The sequence below is a fragment of the Hypanus sabinus genome, chromosome 10 (genome assembly GCF_030144855.1).
Source record: "Hypanus sabinus isolate sHypSab1 chromosome 10, sHypSab1.hap1, whole genome shotgun sequence".
NCBI lineage: Eukaryota > Metazoa > Chordata > Chondrichthyes > Myliobatiformes > Dasyatidae > Hypanus > Hypanus sabinus.
In genome coordinates, this window is record NC_082715.1 from 37841830 (window position 1) to 37869512 (window position 27683).

At 40.7% G+C, this 27683-nt stretch overlaps 1 long non-coding RNA gene across 3 annotated transcripts in view; it reads right to left on the bottom strand.

Moving 5' to 3' along the window:
- Positions 1 to 1154: 1154 nt before the first annotated feature.
- The window catches only part of LOC132400591 (uncharacterized), a 50953-nt gene continuing 24424 nt past the window's right edge, over positions 1155 to 27683 (bottom strand). The window contains exons 2-5 of one of the 3 annotated variants that reach the window (XR_009514300.1): positions 25350 to 25560; positions 23179 to 23305; positions 21509 to 21591; positions 1155 to 2322 (exon numbers count right to left, since the gene is read on the bottom strand). This is a non-coding gene — a long non-coding RNA (uncharacterized LOC132400591). Of the gene's footprint in view, positions 2323 to 21508; positions 23306 to 25349; positions 25561 to 27683 lie in introns of all 3 variants that reach the window. The other 2 variants (XR_009514299.1, XR_009514298.1) reach the window with 2 other exon arrangements.

Here is a 27683-nt window from a genome sequence, read left to right on the forward strand (position 1 = left end):
ATCCACAACACCTCCTACCTTAGTATCATCGGCATACTTACTAATCCAATTTACCACCCCATCATCCAGATCATTTATGTATATTACAAACAACATTGGGCCCAAAACAGATCCCTGAGGCACCCCGCTAGTCATCGGCCTCCATCCCAATAAACAATTATCCACCACTACTCTCTGGCATCTCCCATCTAGATTTATAAGTTTTTAGTGACTATATTCTTATTTTTTACAACTAACTATATTTAGAAATATGATTTTTAGTATAGCGATTTTAATTTTTAAAGTTGGGGTGGTTTTTTATTATATATCCTTTATATACGGAGTGGTCTTCTGCTGACATAGGGGTAGAATTAGTCTCATTTTTTCCTTTTTCAAGCCATATTTTGGCTTTTTCTCTTATTAGCAAGGATGTCAAAAGTTATGAGGAGAAGGCAGTTGAATGGGGTTGAGAAGGATAATAAGTTAGCCATGATGGAATGGAGTAGCAGACTTGATAGAACAAATGGGCTAATCCTGGTCCTATGCTTTATGGTCTTAAGGCATGCAAAGAGTTGCACTTGAAAATGTTGGGAATTCCAAACCTTCACCGTTTGTAACTACATACATTTTCAAGGATTACAATGGAAAAGTACTGTCACAAGATAGTCTCCAACCATGGTGGTTTTCTTCAAGTGGGAATTCACAAAAGTGACCAGTGCTTTATGTATTCAGCCTCATTCTAAATGCCCAAACATGGAGTAACTAGTTAGACGTGTCAGTGGACATCACAAAAGGTACCACGGAGGTAGGAAATCTAGAGCAATACACACAACGAGCTGGAGGAGCTCAGAAGGTCAGGCAGCATCTATGGGTGTGAATAAACAGTTGACATTTTGGGCAGAGATCCTTCAGCAGGACATCATAATGATAGGCCTACAGTATGTTGGATGTGGACACCCAATGATAGCTTGGATAAAGACTGCTCCTTTCATTTACACTCAAGTAGCTTTTCTTCCTCATGTGCAGTCCTGCTTTTCTGATCATAGCCTCCACTTTATCTTCAATAGGTGTGTATCCTTATGTTACAACAGAGATATCAAATGTATGTTGCATGGCAATTGACATCATTGTTGTGAGCAAACTGCCTCAATCATACATCAAAGCCAGTGACTAAATTTCAAAGGTTCAAAGACTCATTTATTAGGAAAACATGTATCCATATACAACTCCAAGATTTGTCTTCTCCAGATAGCCACAAAACAAAGAAAGAGCATGAAAGTTGTTCAGAAAGAAACATCAAACTCATGCCCCAGACAAAAAAGGAAAGCATCCTGATCATCCCCCTCACTTTCCTCTGCAAAAACAGAATAGGAACATCAACCCCTCCCCTGCACAAAAGAACAAACAGCACATCAACACCAAACACCCTCCTCTTGCACAACAAGATGGAAAAGGAACAGGTGAAAAAATGACACAGAATATAAAAAATATAAGTCTGAAGAGTCCACAGTTCATGAACACAATAGTTCAATCCATAAACGCAGAATCACAATACCGTCCTCCAAATATCTCCCACATTCATCGAAAAAGAGGGGCACCACAGGAAGCAGAGGCCTACCCACCTGCCAGAGTGAGCCACACAGTGATAGGCCACTCACAGACTCCATCTCTGGCAGTGATCAAAAGGCAGGCAGTCGGTGCTGAAACTCTTGCTTGCCTCCTGCATTCGGCTTGATGTCTCAGTCTTCCTTGATGCTTTAATCGGCGATTAATGGATGCTCAAAATGGTGAAACGGAGTCAAACATCAGTTCGTGCCCTGTCTCGAAGTTGCTTCACTTTGAGGCCGTCCAAGTACGCACCCGTTTCCTGGAACCTTCTTGGAGCAGGCAAAGTGCTGGATCACTCAAACAATCTCCAAGCAGTAAATGGCAGGCTCTAACAGTCCCAGAAACACACTTAAGGTTAAAAACAGACATAAAAGAAGTAAAAAGCTTTTTAGTTTGCTATCTGGAAAACATCAACTATGGGAGCATTATATACTGGCACCATCTTGACTGGAAACATCCAAGCTTGGAGTATTCCCTTTGTTTTCTGTGCTTGCAAGGAATTGCAGATTGTGCCTGGCAAACAACTTTACCTTCAATTCAATCACAAAGAAAATGAAAAAAAACACGTGCTGGTTGATTGAATTGCTAAGCCAATTTTTACTGACCTCTTCCTTGACATCATTAGTCCAAGTTTCCTGGTACTAAATCTCTATTCATTTCCTTTTCTCTCCCTCATATTCTTTGCACAAAACTAATTATGATTCCCACATTACAAAGTCTTGGCTGCAACATGACCTAGAGAAAACAGAAAGTTGTTTTATTTCAAAGATCAAACTTCCCTGCTGGCAGTCAGAGTCTTGTTTCCAAGGAATTATAAAGAACGAGCATGACGGTTGTTTTCTGTAGCTGCTGGGTATTTATGTATAATGTATTTTTAAATTACTTTACCTTTTAAAATTTATCAGCAATCTTGTATATTACATTTGGTAAAATTACCTGTATTGGCAAGCAAGTAGTGTCACAAATTGACATAATAATGAGCTAATTGTTTAAGAATCAGCCCACTGCTGGACTTCCTACCCACATTCACATCTACTTAATTACTCCATGCAGAGGGCTGGACAATCTGACACCCTGCACTCAGCAGCGTCTCATGAGGTGTAGTGATATCCAAGCACAGGATAGCCCTCGGACAGAATATCCCGAGGCTTCAACCACTTACAACCCCCACCACACACACACACACACACACACACACACACACACACACACACACTCACACCTCCCTGGCTATTTTTAGACAAATCGAAACTACTAAAAATATAAAAGCTCAAGGAAATATTTTGTGTTAATCTATTCTAAAACATTTAATTCTAATATAACCTAACAAATTTACTTTATGAGAAAAATGCAAGTACAGGTAGTAAACAATTAACGTGGCTGACATTACACTACCACCACAATCCCTTAAACACCTGCACTGTGTAATGACATTAGTCTTCCTGTGAAAAAGCCTGGCCTGGCCTGGCCTGGCCTGGCCTGGTCTGGTCTGGTCTGGTCTGCTTGCCCAGAACGACTGCCCACGATCTCCATATACTTTGCACATGTCCAACTGCCAACATCTTATTTCACCAGTTCTTCTCTTTGTAAAGTTAATGGCAGCTGGCAGACCAACATAAGGTACATTACCACCATCTGCTGAGTTGGAGTAGAGAGCAAAAGAACAGGAAGTATACCCAACAAATTCCTCTGTCCAAAAACAAATTCAAATAATATCGAAAAAGCTAATAATTTTCAGAAAGTCAAATATGCTCTTATATACACTATGATGACAGTGATATCCTAACACTTTCCATGTTAAACTCAGTCTGTCCCAATGGTCTCAATTTAGCAATTAGACACTTTCTTTGCATCTCATGGAACTGCATTATATGCTGCACCATTTCTTAACAAGACATTGACCATTTCTTGACTTACAAATACCTGTATCATGCATTTCAATTAAGAAACAAGGAATTATTCAGCCTAGTACATTCAATACATAAATATGCAAGTATAATTTCTTCCCTCCTTTTATACTCGTCACCTAGTTGAGTTCCCACCATCCTCTGAATTTTATATAAATATCATCCTTTCTTTTTCTTATCCCAATTTTGTTACCGCAGTGATTGAGCAGATTTTTAAAATTATGACTTCCACCTCCCCTTTATGCAAAGGCTCCACTACATTCATATCCTTAATTTTAAGTGATTGCTTGTCTAAAATATCTGCCCCTTGTTCCCTTCGGCCTCAATGTGGGCTGGACTGACAAGTACCTTCATTGGCTCAGTTTGCAAGCATGTGAATTTACACAACCAAATCCCTATGTGTATACCAACTAAACTTCCCCAATCTTCCATGAACAACCAAAGAATAGAAAAGGTAATATGTGTGTAAGGAGTCTACACTGGCCAGGTGTTCCTCATGGTCCTGATCCACATGTTGTCCACATCCAAAATGGTTGGTTTCTGGAAAGTTGTCACTCATTTGCATTAGAAGCCTCACATATTAATACTCTTTCCTCACCAGTTCAAATGTACTCAAGGTCACCTTCTTATTCACTCTGGCCCAGGACTACAGCCAGTATTGTTCTATGGCCTTTGCCCTCAGCTCTTTTCAACTCTGACTGGTTCAATCCAGGTAATGCAGACACTGCTCCTCCTGCAAGCCTGCCACTTTACATAATAAAAACTGTAACTACTTGCTTGAGAATTGCCTCAGGTTTAGCAGGCCATTAGCAGAATACTCCTTGCATCCACATTCCATGCCCTGATTAAAGTTAACAGCTAAAACTAAAATTTATTATCAGAGTACATACATGTCACCACATACAACCCTGAGATTCTTTTTCCTGCGAGCATACTTAGTAAATCCATAGAACAGTAACTGTAAACAGGATCAATGAACAACAAACTGTGCAAATGGAAATATAAATAAATTGCAATAAATGGTGAGAGCATAAAATAACAAGATAAAGAGTCCTTAAAGTGAGTCCATCGGTTGTTGGAACGCCAGAAATATAATGAGTGTAGTTATCCTCCTTTGTTCAAGAGCCTGATGATTGAGGGGTAATAACTTTTCCTGAACTTGGTGGTGTGAGCCCTGAGACACTTGTACCTTCTATCTGATGGCGACAGCGAGAAAAGAGCATGGCCTTGGAGAGGTGAGGATCTTTGATGATTGATGCTGCTTTTCTATGGCAACATTTCATGTAGATGTGCTCAATGGTTGAGAGGGTTTTACTTGTAATGTACTGGGCTGAATCCAGAATCTCCTGTAGGATTTTTTACTCAAAGGAATTGGTGTTCCCATACTAGGCCATAATGCAGCCAGTCTGCATTAATATTAATAGAAGTTTGTGAAGGTTTTTGATGACATGCTGAATTTCTACAGACTCCTAAGGAAGTAGAGGTGCTGTCATGCTTTCTTCAGAATTATATTTATACGATGAGTCCAGGACAGGACTTCTGAGATAGTGACACCTGGGAATTTAAAGTTACTGACTCTCTCCACTGCTGATCCTGGCTCATGGATCCTTGGTCTCCCTCTCCTGAGGCCTACAATTAGTTCTTTGGGCTTGCTGACATTGAGTGAGAGGTTGTTGTTATGATTCCTCTCAGCCAAATTTTCAGTCTCCTCCTGTATGATACATAACCATATAACAATTACAGCATGGAAACAGGCCATCTCAGCCCTTCTAGTCCATGCCGAATGCTTACTCTAACCTAGTCCCACCTACCTTCACTCAGCCCATAACTCTCCAACAGGCCACCTAACAGTAGTAGTGAGGTTGGGGATGGCATTAAACAGGAAATTAGAAATGCGTGCAATAAAGGAACAGTAGTTATAATGGGTGACTTCAATCTAAATATAGATTGGGTGAACCAAATTGGTAAAGGTGCTGAAGAAGAGGATTTCTTGGAATGTATGTGGGATGGTTTTCTGAACCAACATGTTGAGGAACCAACTAGAGAGCAGGCCAATCTAGATTGGGTATTGAGCAATGAGGAAGGGTTAGTTAGCAATCTTGTCGTGCGAGGCCCCTTGGGTAAGAGTGACCATAATATGGTGGAATTCTTTGTTAAGATGGAGAGTGACATAGTTAATTCAGAAACAAAGATTCTGAACTTAAAGAAGGGTAACTTTGAAGGTATGAGACGTTAATTAGCTAAGATAGACTGGCAAATGATACTTAAAGGGTTGACGGTGGATATGCAATGGCAAGCATTTAAAGATCACATGGATGAACTACAACAATTGTTCATCCCAGTTTGGCAAAAGAATAAACCAGGGAAGATAGTGCACCTGTGGCTGACAAGGGAAATTAGGGATAGTATCAAGTCCAAAGAAGAAACATATAAATTAGCAAACAAAAAGCGGCACACCTGAGGACTAGGAGAAATTCAGAGACCAGCAGAGGAGGACAAAGGGCTTAATTAGGAAAGGGAAAAAAGATTATGAGAGAAAGCTGGCAGGGAACATAAAAACTGACTTTAGAAGCTTTTATAGATACGTGAAAAGAAAAAGATTGGTCAAGACAAATGTAGGTCCTTTACAGTCAGAAACAGGTGAATTGATCATAGGGAACAAAGACATGGCAGACCAATTGAATAACTACTTTGGTTCTGTCTTCACTAAGGAGGACATAAATAATCTTCCGGAAATAGTAAGGGACCGAGGGTCCAGTGAGATGGAGGAACTGAGGGAAATACATGTTAGTAGGGAAGTGGTGTTAGGTAAATTGAATGGATTAAAGGCAGATAAATCCCCAGGGCCAGATGGTCTGCATCCCAGAGTGCTTAAGGAAGTAGCCCAAGAAATAGTGATAATTTTTCAAAACTGCTTAGATTCTGGATTAGTTCCTGAGGATTGGAGGGTGGCTAATGTAACCCCACTTTTTAAAAAAGGAGGGAGAGAGAAACTGGGAAACTATAGACCAGTTAGTCTGACGTCAGTGCTGGGGAAAATGCTAGAGTCGGTTATCAAAGATGTGATAACAGCACATTTGGAAAGAGGTGAAATCATCAGACAAAGTCAGCATGGATTTGTGAAAGGAAAATCATGTCTGACGAATCATAGAATTTTTTGAAGATGTAACTAGTAGAGTGGATAGGGGAGAGCCAGTGGATGTGGTATATTTAGATTTTCAAAAGGCTTTTGACAAGGTTCCACACTGGAGATTAGTGTGCAAACTTAAAGCACATGGTATTGGGGGTATAGTATTGATGTGGATAGAGAATTGGTTAGCAGACAGGAAGCAAAGAGTGGGAGTAAATGGGACCTTTCCAGAATAGCAGGCAGTGACTAGTGGGGTACCGCAAGGCTCAGTGCCGGGACCCCAGTTGTTTACAATATATATTAATGATTTAGACGAGGGAATTAAATGCAGCATCTCCAAGTTTGTGGATGACACAAAGCTGGGCAGCGGTGAGGAGGATGCTAAGAGGATGCAGGGTGACTTGGATAGGTTAGGTGAGGGGGCAAATTCATGGCAGATGCAATTTAATGTGGATAAATGTGAGGTTATCCACTTTGGTTGCAAGAACAGGAAAACAGATTATTATCTGAACAGTGGGCGATTAGGAAAAGGGGAGATGCAATGAGACCTGGGTGTCATTGTATACCAGTCATTGAAGGTGGGCATGCAGGTACAGCAGGTGGTGAAAAAGGCAAATTGTATGTTGGCATTCATAGCAAAAGGATTTGAGTACAGGAGCAGGGAGGTTCTACTACAGTTGTACAAGGACTCGGTGAGACCGCACCAAGAATATTGTGTGCCGTTTTGGTCCCCTAATCTGAGGAAAGACATTCTTGCCATAGAGGGAGTACAGAGAAGGTTCACCAGATTGATTCTTGGGATGGCATGACTTTCATATGAAGAAAGACGGGATCGACTGGACTTATACTCACTGGAATTTAGAAGATTGAGGGGGGATCTTATTGAAACATATAAAATTCTAAAGGGATTGGACAGGCTAGATGCAGGAAGATTGTTTCTGATGTTGGGGAGGTCCAGAACGAGGGGTCACAGTTTAAGGATAAAGGGGAAGCCTTGTAGGACTGAGATGAGGAAAAACTTCTTCACACAGAGAGTGGTGAATCTGTGGAATTCTCTGCCACAGGAAACAGTTGAGGCTGGTTCATTGGCTATATTTAAGAGGAAGTTAGATATGGCCCTTGTGGCTAAAGGGATCAGGGGGTATGGAGAGAAAGCAGGTACAGGGTTCTGAGTTAGATGATCAGCCATGATCATAACTGAATGACGGTGCAGGCTCGAAGGGCCAAGTGGCCTACTCCTGCACCTATTTTCTATGTTTCTATTCATTTCCTATCCACATACCTATCCAATTTTTTTCAAATGACAAAATCGAACCTGCCTCTACCACTTCTACTGGAAGCTCGTTCCACATTGCTACCACTCTCTGAGTAAAGAAGTTCCCCCTAGTGTTACCCCTAAACTTTTGCCCCTTAACTCTTAACTCATGTCCTCTTTTTTGAATCTCCCCTACTCTGAATGGAAAAAACCTATCCACGTCAACTCAATCTAACCCCCTCATAATTTTAAATACCTCTATCAAGTCCCCCCTCAACCTTCTACGCTCCAAAGAATAAAGACCTAACTTGTTCAAACTGTCTCTGTAACTTAGGTGCTGAAACCCAGGTAACATTCTAGTATATCTCCTCTGTGCTCTCTCTAATTTGTTGACATCTTTCCTATAATTACTTTGATGATTATTAATTAATTAATTAATTAATGGTGATGATGCTTTATCACCACCTTTGATTTTTGATACAACCCAGAGCAAGGTTAAATTATCCCAGAGCAAGAAATCAGTTCAAACTGTTCACAAAATGGCCACCTCCATTCCTGTTCACTGATTTTCATTCTTTCTGGCCAACAATGTCCTCTTATGTGAACACAATAAACCATTGCTAACTGTAACCTGTGTAGACTTATCAGCTGTCACCATCCTGGAGTTCAATTGCAAGCTCTTAGCAACAGGTGCTCACATGGAGCTGAGACAAAGTCCCGCCTCCTAATTATCCTAATAACCTTTGACACCTGGTTAAATTGTGGATGGGACTTGCAGTGGATGCTCTGACTTTGCTGGCTGCAAATGTTGTAAGTAATTTAAACAGCTTTTCCATTTAGAAAGATAAAATAATTATTCAAGTTGAAATTAATGAAGAGCAAAATATAGGTACATGTCTTTAAAATTTTATAAGCTCATAATAAAAAAGTTATTAAGGTGAAGCAAAGTAATTTAAAGAAATTACTCATCATTGTCACAGTAGCCAGAGCTTGAGCTCAATTGGTATCAAAATGGCCAGTAGGTAAGTGTGACAATAGAAGAAGTTGGAGGAATAGGGATGGGTCGTGGTGGTGGTGGGGGGAGTGTGCAAAAGTAAGGGAAAGTGGAAACTGGGCTGGATTGAGGGCAGAAGGGAAAGAGAGGGAATATGATATTGACCAAAGGCCTGGTTGTGTGGCAGTGGTGAATGGAATGGGTGGTAGGATTCAGGGCAGGAGCTTGAATTGAATACAATCTGCCTAGTACTCGGCATCAAAACATTAAGAATTTCCAAGATCTGTGTTGTCATGGTAATGACCTTTAATTTCTGATCACAGTGAAACCATGATGTCTTTTTGAAATGCAGGTACGTTGGCTGATTTTGCAAGTTGGGAAAAATATATTTCAGGCACAAGACAGTATTGGCTGTTCTACTTCATATAAGGACTGAGGTGGCTGGTTTGAGCCTCTTGAAGTTCTTGGAAACCATAATAATTAATCAGAGCAGAACGTACAATGTATGATATGAAATCTCTGTTACAGAGCATCAGGAGGGAAATAAGTGAAGAAAACTGTATTTCTGATATAGAAATAATTAAAGGTAAATGATAAGAGGCACATTAGTACTTCTAACCTTTCAGATTAATTAGGATTCAATTTGCATTAGAACTCAGGTGACTGGTATTTTGTCCCCTAATGTAACAACTGGCAGTCTTTTTTTAAGTAATACCACTAGTAATCTGGCAAATAGTGCAGTTACTATAAAGCCTTCTGGTTAGAATAATGCAGGAAGCTTCAGGTTCATACTTATTAGATCATACATGTCCTAAACTGTAATTCCATTTCCCTTAAATACATTTCCATGAGCTTTTTATCACCTTGATACACTAGAGGGCTTTATCATTAATATTCACCTATTCATCAGGCAACATGACGAAGAGAATCACTTAAAGAAAATAATTATGAAATTGTTTTGGCAAAGAAAGATCCATTTGGCCTATCAAGTCTGTGCTAGCTCTTTGAGGAGTGATTTGGTCAGTTAAGATTCCCTCACTCAAAGCACTCTTTCCATTTCTCTTTTCAAAGCTGTGGCAGACAGCTTCCACCACAGCAGGCAGCAATACCAGATCATGACTAGCCTCCTCATAGCAAAACAACCTTTCTGCATTTTCTGGCCTCGTTGCCTTATCAAGTTACCACTTGTGATTTATTACACATAATTATTAATATGGGCAGTTGTTTGTTTCCTTTCATACCTCTGGGGGGGAGGGGGAGTCAAAATTTTATGATCCTCAGTTTGCTGCAAGCATCACCCACCCCTATGGAATTGCCGATGTTTTGTACTGTCATTTAACACAAATTACCAATCTGAATGATCAAAATGTTACATCTAGATAAACATTTTTCCAATCAAAGTTCCAATAGGGTTGGAGAAGCAGTGTGCTGTAGCCATTGCAGTGTCGGAGACAAGTTTATTGACAATAAAGTGCAAAAGGGAAGAAAGATGGAACTAAAAAGTAGTAAGGCTTTAGTCCATGAAAAAGTCCTCTTTACTGTGGAATTCAGTTATCAACTATTAATGGCTTTCAATGAAATATATTGAAAGCCCCATTTTTGTTTTTCCTCTAGTGCAGTTGTTGATTTCTACCAGTGATTGAGCACACTAATGGAGTCAATACAGCATTATATAAAAGAACTGCTGCACTGGGAGATGGGGTGAGCCCAGTGATGAATCACTGCTTCCTCTGTTTGGACAGGCTGTTTACAACATCATGGATTGAGCAGTGCTGAGGTGGCACTGTGGGGCTGCGCTGTGGCTAGCACAGTGGTTATGGCCCATTGCCTGGGATCAGTAGAGATTGCATAGTGTGTTGACAGACCACAAAACCCCCCCAGTCCTTAGAGCCTATCCACATCAAGCCATTCCACCAATCCATTAATGGGTTTGTTCTCAGTTTCTAATGCTGATGAGGGCAGCAATGGGAAAGGAAGGGGCTTGTATTGGGATTGGTTAATTAATGTCAAATGTACTAAGATATGGTGAAAAGCTTGTCTTGCATACTGTTTATACAGGTCAAACATTGCACAGTGCATTGAGTTAAAATCAGTTATTTCAATAAAAATGCTGAATAAAATGTAATTGTTACCAAAAAAGTACAGTGCTGGTAAACAATAAAATGCATGATCATAATGAGGAGGATTATGAGGTCAAGAAATTTTTCACAAGGAGATTGTTCACGTGTTTGATAGTGGGAAAGAAGCTGTCCTTGAGCGCAGTGTACTGACTTTCAGACTTTTCTACCTGATGGGAGAGGGAGAGGGAAAGGGTAGAGAAGAGAATGCTCGTGGGTAGGGTCTTTGTGTTGCAGTGCAATTCTGAGCAGATGTACAGTAAGTACTTGTGTGTCATTGTGCTGGAGGATCAAGAGCACTGCAATGAATCAGCACTGTGGGATAGTGCTGTGAGGTACCAGCATAGACTTGTTTGTAACTCTGCAGTGCTGCTGTCTAATGTGAAATTGTGCTGATCATCACATGATCAGTAAGAGACCTGGACAGGAAAATGGATTCCGAGATTTGATCAAACTGAATTCAAAGCCAAGAACTGTAACACATTCTTCCATATTCTCATTTCCTGGTAAATGAAGATGAAAGACACTGCAGATGCTGGAATTTAAAGCAAAACATTGGAAGAACTCAATGGATCAGGCAGTTTGTGAGAGAAATCCACAATTGCTTCTTGACCAGCTAAGTTCTTCCAGCATTCTTTCTTTTTGGCAATTAGCATACACTTAAAATATAAGACAACTATATTTCAGGAACCTTACTTATTATACTGATTAGAATGAATATCAGATCCATTTTGTTAGGTACACCTAATCAACCAATCATGTGGCAGCAGTTCAATGCACAACATGAAGACATGGTCATGAGGTTCAGATGTTTTTCAGACCAAGCATTAGTATCTGAAGAAATGTTATCTACGTGACTTTGACTGTGGAATGATTGTTGGTGCCAGATGTGGTGATATGAGTATCTTAGAAACTACTGACCTCTTGGGATTTCACACACTTCATGACTCCTGACAACAGGAACTTTCACCATACTGGTAGTGCCTTCCACAGTGAAGACAGATGAAAAATGCTTATTCAGTGCATCTGCCATTTCCTTGTTCCACCCCCTTCCCCAATTGCTACCATTCCAGCAGCCAAATATTCACTCTTGCCTCCCTTTTACACTTTATGTATCTGAAGAAACCTTTGGTATCCATTTTAATATCATTGGCTTGCTTCCTTTCAGATTCCCGCTTTACCTTCTTAATGACTTACTTAGTTGCCTTCGGCTGACTTTTAAAAGCTTCCTTTAAATTCCCACTGAGTTTTACTCTATTATTTGCCCTCTCTTTGGCTTTGACTTGTCTTGTTAGCCATGGGGTGTCATCTTGCCTTTAGAATACTTCTTTCTCTTTGGGATGTATACATCCTGTGCCTTCTGAATTGCTTCCAGAAATTCCAACCATTGCTACTCTGCTGTCATCCCTGCCCAAGTTCGTTTCCAATCAATTCTGGCCAACTCCTCTCTCATGCCTCTGTAATTCCCTTTACTCCACTGTAACACTGATACATCTTAAATTTCAGAATGAATTTGATCATATAATAATTATAAGAAATTAGAAAAGCTAAAAGAAGATATGTGATTGCTTTGGCATGTAGGGTGAAAATAAATCCAAAGGGTTTCTAGAGTTACATTAATAGCAAAAGGATAGTGAGGGATAAAATTGGTCCCTTAGAGAATCAGAGTGGACAGCTTTGTGTGGAACCAAAAGAGGTGGGGGAGATTTTGAACAATTTCTTTTCTTCGGTATTCACTAAGGAGAAGAATATTGAATTGTGTAAGGTAAGGGAAACAAGTAGGGTAGTTATGGAAACCATGATGATTAAAGAAGAGGAAGTACTGGAACTTTTAAAGAAATTAAAAGTGGACAAGTCTTCAGGTTCTGACAGGATATTCCCTAGGACCTTGAGGGAAGTTAGTGTAGAAATAGCAGGGGCTTTGACAGAAATATTTCATTTGTCATTAGAAATGGGGATAGTGTCAGAGGATTGGCATATTGCTCATGTGGTTCCATTGTTTAAAAAGAGTTCTAAGAGTAAACCAAGCAATTATTGGCCTGTCAGTTTGACGTCAGTGGTGGTTAAATTAATGGAAAGTATTCCTAGAGAAGGTATATATAATTATCTGGATAGACGGTCTGATTAGGAATAGTCAGCATGGATTTGTGTGTGGAAGGTCATGTTTGACAAATCTTGTTGAATTTTTTGAAGAGGTTACTAGGAAAGTTGAAGAGGGTAAAGCAGTGAGTGTTGTCTATATGGACTTCATTAAGGCCTTTGACAAGGTTCCACATGGAAAGTTAGGAAGGTTCAATGGTAAGGTTCAACTAATATTGAAGTAGTAAAATGGATTCAACAGTGGCTGGAAGGGAGATGCCAGAGAATAGTGATGGATAACTGTTTGGCAGGTTGGAGGCCAGTGACTAGTGGTGTGCCTCAGGGATCTGTACTGGGTCCAATGTTGTTTGACATATATATTAATGATCTGGATGATGGGGTGGTAAATTGGATTAGTAAGTATGCAGATGACACTATGATAGGTGGCATTGTGGATAATGAAGTAGGTTTTCAAAGCTTGAAGAGTGGGCTGAAAGATGGCAGATGGAGTTTAATGCTGATAAGTGAGAGGTGCTACATTTTGGCAGGACTAATCAAAATAGGACATTCGTGGTAAATGGTAGGGCATTGAAGAATGCAGTAGAACAGAGTGATCTAGGAATAATGGTTCTTAGTTCCCTGAAGGTGGAATCTTATGTGGATAGGGTGGTGAAGAAAGCTTTTGGTATGCTGGCCTTTATAAATCAGAGCATTGAGTATAGGAGTTGGGATGTAATGTTAAAATTGTACAAGGCATTGGTGAGGCCAAATCTGGAGTATTGTGTACAGTTCTGGTCACTGAATTATAGGAGAGATGTCAACAAAATAGAGAGAGTACAGAGGAGATTTACTAGAATATTACCTGGGTTTCAGCACCTAAGTTGCAGGGAGAGGTTGAACAAGTTAGGTCTTTATTCTTTGGAGTGTAGAAGGTTGAGGGGGGACTTGATAGAGGTATTTAAAATTGTGAGGGGAGTAGATAGAGTTGAAGTGGATAGGCTTTTTCCATTGGGAGCAGGGGAGATTCAAACAAAAGGACATCAGTTGAGAGGCAAAAGTTTAGGGTTAACACGAAGGGGAACTTCTTTACTTAGGGTGGTAGCTGTGTGGAATGAGCTTCCAGTAGAAGTGGTAGAGGCAGATTCGATATTGTCATTTAAAAAAAAATGGATAGGTATATGGACAGGAAAGGAATGGAGGGTCATGGGCTGAGTGCAGGTCATTGGGACTAGGTGAGAGTAAGTGTTTGGCATGGACTAGAAGGGCCGAGATGGCCTGTTTCCATGCTGTAATTGTTATATGATTATATAATGATTACTTTCCCCCAAGGGTTATTTTACCTTGAGCTCTCGACTTAATTCAGTTTTATTGCACAATACCCAATCCTGAATAGCTGAACCCCTAGTGGGCTTGACCAAGAGCTGCTCTAAAAAGCCATCTCACAGGCATTCTAAAAAATCCCCCTCTGGGGATCCAGCACCAACCTGATTTTCCTAATCTACCTGCATGTTGATATCCCCCATGACTATTTTACCATTGCCTTTTTGGCATGCATTTCCTATCTCCCATTGTCATATGTAGACCACATCCTTACTACTGGTTGGGGTCTGTATATAACTCCCATTAGGGTTTTTTACCCTTGCATTTCCTTACACCAGAACTGTGTGTCAAATGGTTGATGTGCTGTGTCTAGTGTGGTAGTGTAGTGGGTAGTGCTTGTCACTTTCAGCTTCCACAGCTGCCTAGCAGTCTTGTAAAAAGGAGAGCTGAATGTGCAAGTCTCTCATGCCAGTACACAGCCTCTCCAACAGCAAGCCTCATGCAGTGCCTCCTCACTGGAGACACATGAAACTGAACTCCTTTTGGACTCAGTTTGAATTACAGAGGATGGGGATGAGGTCTGGCCCTGCACACATAGCATGCAGGCCCACCGGCATGTGGAGATGCTCTGGGGGTGCTCATGAACCATATCCCCAGATATGGGTAAGTAGCCTCACTACCTTGTGGGCAGCCTCAGGAAATACAAAGACCACGGGAATAAACCCAGTCAGTAAATCTGGAGTGGAGCCCTTTAGACAGCTGGATATCAATGAACATCCTTCCAGCATTTCCTGCAGCCAAGCTGGTGCCAACATATTGCTTCACTTTCCTTTGGATTACACTAGCAAGGCCGAGAGGGGGATCTTGATGACTGGGCATTCCAGGATCTCCATACCTTCCACCCAGGCTGGAGAGGTTACTAACTCCATTGCCCTTCAAGACATATGGATGCTATCATCATTTCCTTAGCCCTAACCAGTGATTCAATATGTTTCAACCCTGTGTCACCTCTTTCTAATGATTTGATCTAATTTTTTACTAGCAGAGCAGAATTGATGGGCATGTGAGAGAAAATAGTTTAAAGAGAATTAATTGGGACAGTTGGCTAATGGGTATGCTCTGGCACAGATTTGATGGGGCAAATGCCCTTCACCAGTGTCATAATGGAATATAAGTCACCTCCTGCACCAGAACATTCCTCTCTCTACCTCGTTGCTTGGAGTGTTCTTTTGTCTTCATGGTGTAGTTTTTGCCAGGATAATGACTCACCTGCAGTTGGACCTTCCAGATACAGGTGTATTTTTACTGCAATCAGTTGAAACACCTTGACTGCACACAGTGATCTGTTTAGCTAATTATGTGACTTCTAAAACCAATTGGCTGCACCAATGATAATTTGGTGTGTCATATTAAAGGAGGTGAATACTTATGCAATCAATTATTTTGTGTTTTATATTTGTAATTGATTTGGATAGAGATCTGTTTTCACTTTGACACAAAAGTCTTTTTCTGTTGATCAGTGTCAAAAAAAGCCAAATTAAATCCATTGTGATTCAATGTTGTAAAACAATAAAACATGAAAACTTCTGGGGGGGGTGTTAAATACTTTTTATATAGGCACTGTACATACAACATGACTTGCACAACTCTCAGGCCTGGGCTAATAACCAGTAAATAACATCTGTGTCAAAGAAGTGCCAGTCAATAACCATCTCCAACGAGAATGAACCCATCTGCCTACTCTTGGCTTTACTACTGCTGAGTTCAACGCATTGAGTACGCCAAGCTCAGCTGAACTAGCCACAAAAATAACGTGGTGATGAGCAGATTTTCAGCTGGGTCTTCTATATCAATTGATTCACCTCCTGTCTCCCAAAACACTTTCCATCATTCTGCAAGGTCCAAGTCAGCAGCTTGATGGAAAACAATCCAATTCACTGAGAGATTAAACCAATCAATTGCTGCAAAATGTCTTTCTATAATTATAACATATTAAGTTACAACAATCATTTTAAACATAATAAAGTGTCCCCAGGTATTTCACAAAAGCTAATCAGACTGAAATATTGACCTCAACCAAAAGAAGGAGCCATTGATATACATAGATCAGAGAGACAGGTTTAAAAAAAATGTCTTTAATATGTACAGTTGGAAAGATGAGTGGTTCAGAAAGGGGTTTGTTTGAACTTGCTCTTTTTAGAGCTGAAGGCATAAAACACCAGTTATGAGTTACACTGCAGAGATGCGAAAGAAGTCAAAGTTGCTGGAATACAGAGTTCTCAACACTATTATTTGGGAGTTAGTTGCATTGGGAAAACAATGGATGGAACTGATAAAGTGAGTTGTAAATTCCGGGTGTTAATTGGTTTCTTGTCAGAGGATTAAAGGTGGAATACGTCCAAACACAGGGTTTGTGGGGGAATGGACCATGATGTGAGTGCAATATCAGCAAAGTATCTGCATGCGTTATTATTTGTGTTTCTATGTCACAAGCAGAAATAAAATAAAACTGCAATAATTCATTCCAGGGTTAGAGGCGCTTACATTTTCAAATTTGGAACTAAATGTCAAATTTTTCTGACATTCAATAAATTGATTTGTAGATGGAGAAGAATAACATGTCACAGCAAGCTGGCAGATTTAGCAGTGCTCATCTCTAGGGATTTTGTCAAATGTAACTGGGCAATGTTTCAGAAATACAGAACCTTGACAATGAACCTAATGTAGAGTGGAAAGTTCAGCTTAAGATTGGAGTTAGCATCAAAGTTTTATGCCATCTGGACCAAATGCGAGTTGAAGCTGGTGGAAACCAGAATGTTTCACCTTAAGTTTACAAGCATTGAATGTGAGTAATTTCTCTACAATTATATGGTAGATTTATAATAAAGCAATTGCTCTGGAATTGAAGACAGTATTTGAGCACCATGGGTAATAGGTGAAAGTTGACTCCATATTTGAAAATTATGTTGCCATTAATTATAGGTAGAAAATGCTTGTTTGATTCAGAACTGAAGTATTCTCTACAATACTGGTGAGGTTCTGTATTTTCAACAAGGATGTCCACAGTAATGAAGGATTACTTCTCTAAAGAGGTTGTAAATGAAGCTTTATCCAAACAAATAAAATGGCTGACTTTGCAGGCGCTTTCAAGATTAGTTCTTGTTCCACTGTTGATTACAATCATGTGAGAATAAATGAATCACAAAAAGAATTAAAGTGGAGCTGAAACGAATAGGCTTTATTTAGAATGCTGAATCAAATATACACTCAGTGGCCACCATATTAGGTACTTGTATGCCAGTTAGTCTGACCTCAGTGGTTGAGTAGATGTTGGAGCCAATTGTTAAGGATGTGGTTTCAGGGTACTTGGAGGCACATGATAAAATTGGCTACAGTCAGTAGGTTTTCCTCAAGGGAAAATCTTGTCAGGCAAGATTCTTTGAAGAAATAACAGGCAGGATAGACAGAGGAGAATTGGTTGATGTTGCATACTTGAATTTTCAGAAGGCCGTTGACAAGTTGCCACAAATGGGGTTGCTTAACAAGCTGCAAGCCTATGGTATTACAGGGAAGATTTTAACATGGATAAAGCAGTGATTGTTCGGAGGCAAAAGAGTGGAAATAAAGGGAGCCTTTTCTGGTTCACTTCCAGTGACTAGTGGTGTTCCACAGGGGTCTGAGTTGGGACCAATTCTTTTTATGTTGTATGTCAATGATTTGGATGTTGGAATTGATGGCTTTGTTGCAAAGTTTGCAGACGATAAGGAGGAAGGTGGGGGGGGCAGTAGTTTTGAGGAAGTATAAAGGCTACAGAAGGACAGATTAGGAGAATGGGCAAAGAAGTGACAGATGGAATACAGTGTAGGGAAGTGTATGGTCTTACATTTTGGTAGAAGAAATGAAAGAGTATACTATTTTCTAAATGGAGAGAAAATTCAAAAATCCAATGTGCAAATGGACTTGGGAGTCCTCCTGCAGGGTTCCCTATAAGTTGATTTGTAGGTTGAATCTGAGGCGAGGAAGGCAAATACAATGTTAGCATTCATTTTGAGAACACTAAATGATTTTTTTTAAAAAAGGATGAAATGCTGGAAGTTTATAAGGCACTGGTGAGGCCTCACTTGGAATGTTGAGAGAAGTTTTGGGCCACTTATCTGAGAAAAGACATTCTGAAACTGGAGAGGGTTTGAAGGAGTTTAATAAAAATGATTCCAGGATTGAACGGCTTGTTATGTGAAGAGCATTTGATGGCTCTGGGCCTGTACAGTCGGCCCTCCTTATCCGCGGGGGATTGGTTCCAGGACCCCCTGCGGATACCAAAATTCATGGATGCTCAAGTCCTTTATTTAACTTGTATCAGTGCAGTGGTCTTTAGGACCCAGTGGAACCCCAGACTTTATTTAACATGTCTCTGTCCGGTGGACATTAGGACCCGATGGCGCAGTTCTGAATCTGCAGAGTTTCTGTTTACAAAAATAATCATGACCGCAATTGGAAAATAAGGTGGAAGTAATAAAGTGATCGGAAAGAGGTGAAATGCCATTGATCATTGGAAAAGCGTTAGGCTACAGTCAGTCAACGATCAGAATAATTTTACTGGAGAATGTGAAAGGCCCTGCCCCGATGAAAGCTACAATTATTACTAAGCAACACAGTGGTTAAATTGTTGAAATACGTATTTTTCTTAAGTGTTTTATATGCATAGAAAGGTAAAATGTATACTATATACTAAGAAAAACGTTTGACGCTAAATTGTACTGGATGTATCTGTTCTGACTTCAAATCCGACAAAAACGGACTCAGGAATGGAACTCATTCATAACCTGGGGACTGCCTGTACTTTTAAGTCATTTCTAGATTACTTATAATACCTAATACAATGTAAATGCTATGTTAGTAGTTATACTGCATTGTTTAGGGAATAATGACAAGAAAAAAGTAGTCTGTGCATGCTCAAACAACGAGTGCTGGAGAGAACTTCCAGGTTTTCCTGATCTGCGGTTGGTTGAATCCGTGGATAAGGAGGGCCGACTGTATTCACTAGAATTCAGAAGAATGAGGGGTAATCTCATTGAAACCAATCAAATGGTGAAAGGTCTTAGTGGATGTACAGAGGATGTTACCTATGGTGGTAGAGTCTTAGACAAGAGGGCCCAGCCTCAGAATAGAGATGTGTCCTTTTAGAACAGAGATGAGGAGGAATTTCTTTAGCCAGAGGGTGGTGAATCTGTGGAATTCATTGCCATAGGCAGCCATGTCTTTATGTATATTTAAGGCAGAGGTTGATAGATTCTTGGTTGGTCAGGGTATGAAGGGATATGGGGGGGGTGGTGGGTAGGCAGGACACTGGGGTTGAGATATCAGCCATGATGAATTGGTGAAGCAGCATCGATTGGCCATGTGGTCTGTTTCTGCTTTGATATCTTATGGTCTTATGATCTAACTTCATCACCCATGTACATGGGAAACAGTTCACATAGGGCAATGAATGTACCAGCATGTCTTTGGGATATGGAAGAAAACTGAAGACCTAGAGGAAATAAAAGCTGTAGTGAGGTGACTATGCAAACTCCACGTAGGCAGCATGAAAAATCTGGACTGAACCCTGAGTTGTGAAGCAGAAGCACTCGTGATATGACCCTGCTCTCTCACTGATGATGATCTATGGTGCTTCATGGGCGCTGTTAGAAATGAACTCCAGGACACATTGTTGTGAATATTTTTGATGGAGTTACGGAAGAATTCCCAATGGTGAAGATCCAGAATTTGCATCAGTCAATCCCTGACCATGAGACCAATGCCCATTTAGGAGTTTTTCACATGCAGACTTCATCGTTTGATGGGAGGCCAAATACTATGTTCTATGGTATTAAATACATTGCAAACAATTTGATTTTTATCTTAACAAGAGTTTTGTTCATGGAGATAATATGAATTAGAATGTATGTACCACAGGAATATTTACAAACTGATGTTGTGTGAAATGAATAAAAATGTTATTGACTGGAGGCCTGAAGTGTCTGTGGAGCACTCAAGCAATCTCTATATCTTTCATCCTGGGTTGCCTTTGAATAATTCCAGACAGAAGGATTTGTTAGCTCTTTGCCTGTAGGTTCAAATTGCAATGCACAATGAAATAAAGCAAAATTCACTTTGCCTTGATTGGGAACCGAGTTGGTCTCTCACGTGATGAGCGTGAATTTTATTCCCAAAGCAATGGTGCACACCATGAAGTGTTTGGCTAAAAAAAAAATGGGCAATGGAATAAAATAGGTTGGTTTTAGAAAATTATTCACCTACTTTGCCTTATAAAGACATAGAGACTACTTGTCCACTAATTATTTAATTTAATCACTATGTATGTATATATAAAAAATAAATGTGTGTGTGTATATATGCATGTATATATAGATTTGTGTGTACACACACAATCTCTTCCTCTGAGCAAGAATAAACAGTAACATTACTGTTGATCTGTTGTATGTTTGACTCAAGATTTCATATCTTAATTTTGGTTCAAAAACTGAAATGTAGCATGTTAGCATTATCTTTTCTACATAACAGCTTAAACATGATTAAATCACAAAAATACATTATGCCTTATAACAAACTTAAAACTTAACTTTAGCTTTAGTGTCACCAAGGGTTTGAATTAGTTTAGACAAAGCAGTGAAGAGTTCACTTTGTAACATAGCACATCCATAGCTTGTGTAACATCTTTGGAAATGCCATTTAGCAGCCACATCCTCATTATTTGCACCAAGTAATAGCCTGGCATACACTGATGGATAGCTGACTGGTTCTGAGAAAGCCATTAACCAGTGTGTATGGCAGTGCATCCCAATGCAGGTGCAGGCGGATGTGTCAAGAACATGAGATACTGCAGATGCTGGATATCTCTAGTGTGCACAAACGCAAACGCACATGCACACACACACACCCCTACCTACCTACTGGTACTCAGCAAGTCTATGGAAAGGAATAAATAGTTGATGTTTTGGGTTGAGACCTTTTATCAGGAGTGGAAAGGATAAGGACAGAAGCCAACATTCAGATGTCATGCATATGTGGAAGCTGGTATGTGCACACATCGGATTTCTTGCTCTGGCATGAACTCACCATTGAATCCAGGATAGTCCTGAAGTTGTTGAGCTCAAGGGCTGGATACGTTTCACTTCTGGCTCCTGAATACCTAGCAAGGGCTCATTTGCATGAAAAAGAAGTGAAAGTTAACATTTTTATTTTTCTTTATATTTCTGTATATATTTTAATTAACTGAAGTTTCACATGTTTTCACATAATTTCTTACAACTATTTGCTTTGATCACGAGCTGTCAGAGTATTCGGGCAACTTGAGGGCAGGACTAAACCCTGGGGCCTGAGGCCTGGCGGCCTTTCAGGGCTTCACAGAGGGATTGCAGCATTGGTGCCAGAGGTCATAGTGTGCTGCAGAATGAAAACAGACCCTTCGGCCAATGGTCCATGCTGACCATAGCATCTTCCCTACAAGTTCCAGATCGGTTTTCAGCACATAACACTCCAAACCCTTCCCCTCCATGTACCTATCCAAATGCCCCTTAAATGGTGTGACTGTACCTGCTTCAACCACTGCCTCTGGCAGCATGCTTGTAAGTCCTTTCTCTACCCTCCCCTTGACAACGTCTTTCTTATAAAAAGCTGACCAAAAGTGTACACTATAATCCAAGTGCATCCTTACCTATGACTTGTATAACTGTAACATATGATCTCTACTCCAGAACTTGATTTCTTGACTGATGAAGGCCAGAATGCTAGATACCTTCTTCACCTTGCAAGATCACTTTTAGCATATCGTGCACTTGTGCTCCCACAATACTTGTCAATGCTTTGCCATTCAGGATATAGGTCCTATCCTGGTTTGAATGTACAACATGTATCTCCTCACTTACCTAATTGAAAACCATTTGCTATTCCCCAGCCCATCTCCCTAACTGATCACAATATTTTTGTAATTCATGTAACCTGCTTCATTATCAACAAGACATCCTAATTAGGTATCATTCGGAACTTGCTAATAATGACAGATACATTCACATCCAGAATAGTTATATAAATGATAAATAACAGGGTTCCTAACACTGAGAGCACACCGCTAGGCACAGGACTCCTGTTGGAGATTTGACCTTCAACCATCACCGCCCATCATTGAGCCAACTCTGAATCCTCTTACTAGCTTCCCCTGAATCTCATGCAACCAAACTTTCCAGATCACCCTTCCATGTGGGAGCTTGTCAAAGGCCATATAGATAATATCTACTGCCCTACCTTCCTCTTTTCCCTTAGAAACTCCATTCCACCAAGATCCATTTGGAGCTGCACAGTCACATTATTTTAGAGTAGCTGCATGGCTACTGAAGGCATGACTGCACGGCCTGGCTGGAATCAATGCAATCTGATAGGTATCTCAAGCACTCAGCACCCATACCCTGATTGTGCTCCTGTGACTGTGGTGGAGTGGAGTTTCTAATCTGGCACTGACTTCTGTCTTGGCAAAATTCTTGTGAATCTCTTGAGGGCAATTACAGTCAAAACTGCATCCAGAACTGTATATAGTTCTCTAACTGATGCATAATCACTGGTTTATATAGCTTCAGGATCACCTCCCTGCTCATAAATTCTACACTTTGGCTAATAAAGCCTTCTCTTGTTTGTCTTGAGCTGCTCACTTGCTACCTTCACAATGTCCATGGATGTATACCCCAGGTTCTCCTCGTACAGTTGTCAGTATTCTACCAACTATGTTTCTTTACCTTGTTTGCTCTTGCTGAATGCACGGCTTCACACTTGACTAAAACTGCAGTGTGTTTTTTCTCTATCGACCAGATGGCTGACTTTTACACCATCTGCAAGCTCCTTAACTCAAGATAAGCGTATAATCTGAAATGGAATAAATAATTGCATAGAACATGGATCAGTGAAGCACAGGAACAGGCCCCTCACCCATAATGTTGGGCCAACCTAATTAAGCTAATGGCACCCAGCTTTCTTGGATTTCTTTTTTGGATTCATTCTTTCTTGAATAAAAGTGTCAGTCAGAAGGAAAACCTTTAATGATCTTTCCCCATTGATCTAAAACTGAAAACTTGCTGAGGCAGCTCAGTCATAAATAGCCACAATAGGTACTGTAAAAAGATAAAGATTCTTTCTTTAATGTCATTCAATGTACATGCAACAAGCATTTTCTCCTCAGAATATTATTGCGTGTCTTGGAATACAAATAAAACTGCAGATACTGGAACCTGAAACAAAAGCAGAAGATGCGGGAGCAACTCTGCCAATTAAGCACCACCTTTGGAATGAGAACCCCATTAATATTTTGTATCAATGATATTTCCTCATGGCATTTGTCTTTCTTTTTTTAAATATGACACTACATTTTTAATTTAAATTTTTAATTGAAGTATCTTTTTGCACTACTGATTTAATACATCTATCTTATTGTAATTTAGATTTTTTATGTTTTGCACTGTACTACCGCAGCAAATTTCATGACATACAGTATACCAGTGATATTAAACCTGATTCTGACAAGTGACGCTAGGTACTGCTTCTGGTCCTATGAATTCTGGAGTCCTTTCTGTGTTAACCATTGCATTAATTTCTATGTCCAAAATGTTGGTAGTGACCTCTAGTAAACTATGGAGTTTAAATGATTTCTTGACATATTATGGAACATAGAATATAGAACATAGAAGAGTACAGCACAGGAACAGGCCATTTGGCCACAGTGTTGTGCTGAGCCAGCTAAAAAGCAAATCAAAAACACACAAACACTAATCCTTCCTATCTACACCATATCCATAGCCCTCCATCTTCCTCACATCCATGTGCCAATCCAAATATCTCTTAAAAGTCTCTAATGTATTTCCCTCAACTGCTGTACCAGCCAGCACATTCCAGGCATTCACGACTCTGAGTAAAAAAACCTACCCCTCACATCCCCCTTGAACCTACCCCCTCTCCCCTTCAGTACATGACCTCTGGTATTAGATGTTTCCACCCTGGGAGACAGATAAACTCTTTCCACTCGATCTATGCTTCTCGTAATCTTGTAAATGTCTATCAGATCTCCCATCAACCTCCGACGCTTCAGGGAAAACAACCCAAGTTTCTCCAGCCTCTTGTGATAGAACATGTCCTCTAAACCAGGCAGCATCTGGTAAACCTGTACCCTCTCCAAAGCCTAATTATCCTTCCTATAGTGGGGAGGCCAGAACTGTATGTATGGCCTATCCAGAGTTTTATAAGGTTGCAACATAACCTCTTGACTTTTGACCTCAATTATTAAAAGCAAACATTTCATCAGCCTTTTTAACCACCTTATCGAACTGTGTTGCCACTTTCAAGGAGCTGTGAACTGGGATCCCAATATCTCTCTGCTCAGCACTTAAAGACCTTGCACTGTTAAAGGCCCTACATACTGATGCAGTTGTGAAGAAGGCAGGACAGTGACTCTGCTTCGTTAGGAGTTTGAGGAGATTTGGTACATCACAAAGTTCTGTAGATTTATGGTGGAGAACATTCTGACTAGTTGCATCGCAGCCAGGTATGGAGGCTCCAAAGCACAGGATCATAAAAGGCTGCAGAGGGTTAGCCAGCTCTATCATGGGCACAGCCATCCGCATCATTAAGCGTATCTTTGAGCACCTCTTTCAGAGAAGGTGCCTCAAAAAGATTGCTTCTGTCACGAAGAACTCACATCATCTGGGACATACCCCCTCTTTATTACCATCAGGGAGAATGTACAGGCATCCAAAGACCAATGCTAAATGATTTTAGGAACAGCTTCTTCCTTCTGCTATCAGAATTCTGAATGGTCCATGAACCCATAAGCATTACTTAATTATTCCTTTTGGTTTGCACTTTTTTTTGTAATTCAGAGTAACTTCTGTTCTGTAGTGGTGTGGTGAACTACATATACCTGTCTGGACACGCCCCCTGCTGACTGCTCCTGTGGCTCCTCCCACAGACCCCTGTATAAAGGCAATTGAGTTCTGAGCCCGGCCTCTCAGTCTCCAGGATGTAGTATGGTGGTCAACCACTGCATGTTCCTTCTTCCTTCTTCCAGTCAATAAAAGCCGATATCTCACCTTTACATCTCAGAGAGAGTTATTGATGGTGCATCAAGTGGTCTGGCAAAACATAAATTTCACAGCATTTACGTTATTGATAATAAACCTGATTCTGGAGAGTAATACATAAGGGAAGTGCAACAAAAACAAGGAAATGAACCATACAAGGACAATTTCAAATAGTATAGAAGTCAGCAGGTAAGGATGGGACAGGTCACCTCAGATACTCGAATCACCAACACCGGCGCCCCCCAGGGGTGTGTCCTCTCTCCACTGCTGTTCTCCCTCTGCACCAATGACTGCACCTCCTCCAACCCCTATGTGAAGCTTTTGCAGTTTGCAGACGACACCACTGTCATCGGACTCATCCAGAACAGTGATGAGTCTGCATATCGACAGCAGGTGGACCAACTGGCGCTCTGGTGCAGTCGGAACAATCTGGAGCTGAACACGCTCAAGACAAAGGAGATGATATTGGATTTCAGGAGACATCCCCCCCGTTATGTCCCCCCTCACAGTCCTCGGCAGCCCTGTGTCCACCGTGGAGAACTTCAGGTTCCTGGGAACCACCATCTCTCAGGATCTGAAGTGGGAGCAGAACATCAGCTCCATCCTGAAGAAGGCCCAGCAGCGGATGTACTTCCTGCGGCTCTTGAGGAAATATGGTCTGCCTCAGGAATTGCTGCTGCAGTTCTACACTGCAGTCATTGAGTCTGTCCTGTGCACCTCCATCACTGTGTGGTTTGGAGCCGCCACCAAGCAGGATAGAACCAGACTACAGCGCACAGTGAGGACTGCCGAGCGCATCATTGGAGCCTCCCTGCCCTCTATTGTGGACCTGTACTCTTCCAGGTTGAAGAAGAGGGCGGGGAACATCATAAAGGTCTCCTTCCATCCTGCGCACGGACTGTTTGAACTGCTTCAGTCTGGTAGGCGCTTCAGATCCCTCCAGACTAAGACTAATAGGCACTGGAGAAGTTTTTTCCCTACTGCGGTCACTTTGCTGAACAGTTAACTGCCGGTTAACTGTCGGCTAACTATTACTTGGATTGCACTACTTGTATGTATAATCTATATTTTCATTTATATTTATCATCTGTTATGAGCAGAGAGACAACATCTGCCGGAAGTAAATTCCTTGTATGTGTACAGGTACTTGGCGATTAGATTCTGATTCTGATTGACCTTACACTGCATGTCTAAGATTGTTGGAGATTAAACAAAACAATGAAGTGGTTGAGAAAGTTGTAGAGGAAACTGGCTTTTTGCCCCAATTTGTCCAAGATGCCCATTGCATTTGGCCCATATCCTCCTAAACCTTTCCTATCCATGTACCTATGCAAATGTCTTTTAAATATTATTATAACTACAGTATCTCTTGTGACAGCTCATTCAATAAGGATCTTTTCAAAAAGTCAGGGCTTGAAATACTCGGGCAGAAGGGTTACACTTAAACTATAATCAGTGCTGGCTGGACCATGGCTTGAGTACTGTGGTCCCTGGAGAGGTAGAGGGAAGATACGAAGATTTTGCTGTAAGGGGAAAGGATGTTTTGTTTGAAACAAAAGGCCAAGGGAAGATTGAATTGTGGTGTACAAGATCAGGAGGTATCTAGACAGAGTGAAAAGGAAGGCCAAATTTTCCTCAGCAGACCAGGGCTCAGAGATTTAAAGTAATCAACAGAAGAATTGGAGTAATGGTGTGGAAACAGCTTTTCATGCAGAAGATGCTAGAGACTGTTACTGTGAGAAAGGGTGATGGAGGCAGAAACCTTCATCACATTTAAACTGTGCCTGTATTGTGTATTGATCTTCAGGGCCATAGGAGAGATGATGCTGGAGAGCTCTTATTCAGCTAGCACAATTATAATGGGCCAAAAGAGCCTCCTTATCATAATTTTTTATGTGAAACTATGAATCTCCAAGTATGTACCTTCATAACATTGTTTGAGAGCTGAAGTCACTACAGCCGCTGGAAGCTGAGGAAAAGAATGCACAGTCACAAAAGTACATTTGAAAGGGTAGTAAGGGTGGATTTAGTGTGCAGTAGGTGAGGCCAGTTTCTGTCCTCTGTAGCAGCAGTGCCAGACTCCCAGTTGATGTCAGTGATTTTGCTGGGGATTATGTTTGCATCTTTTATGAAGAAGCAGGACTGAAGTTTTGGAGCTAATTTAAAAATAATTG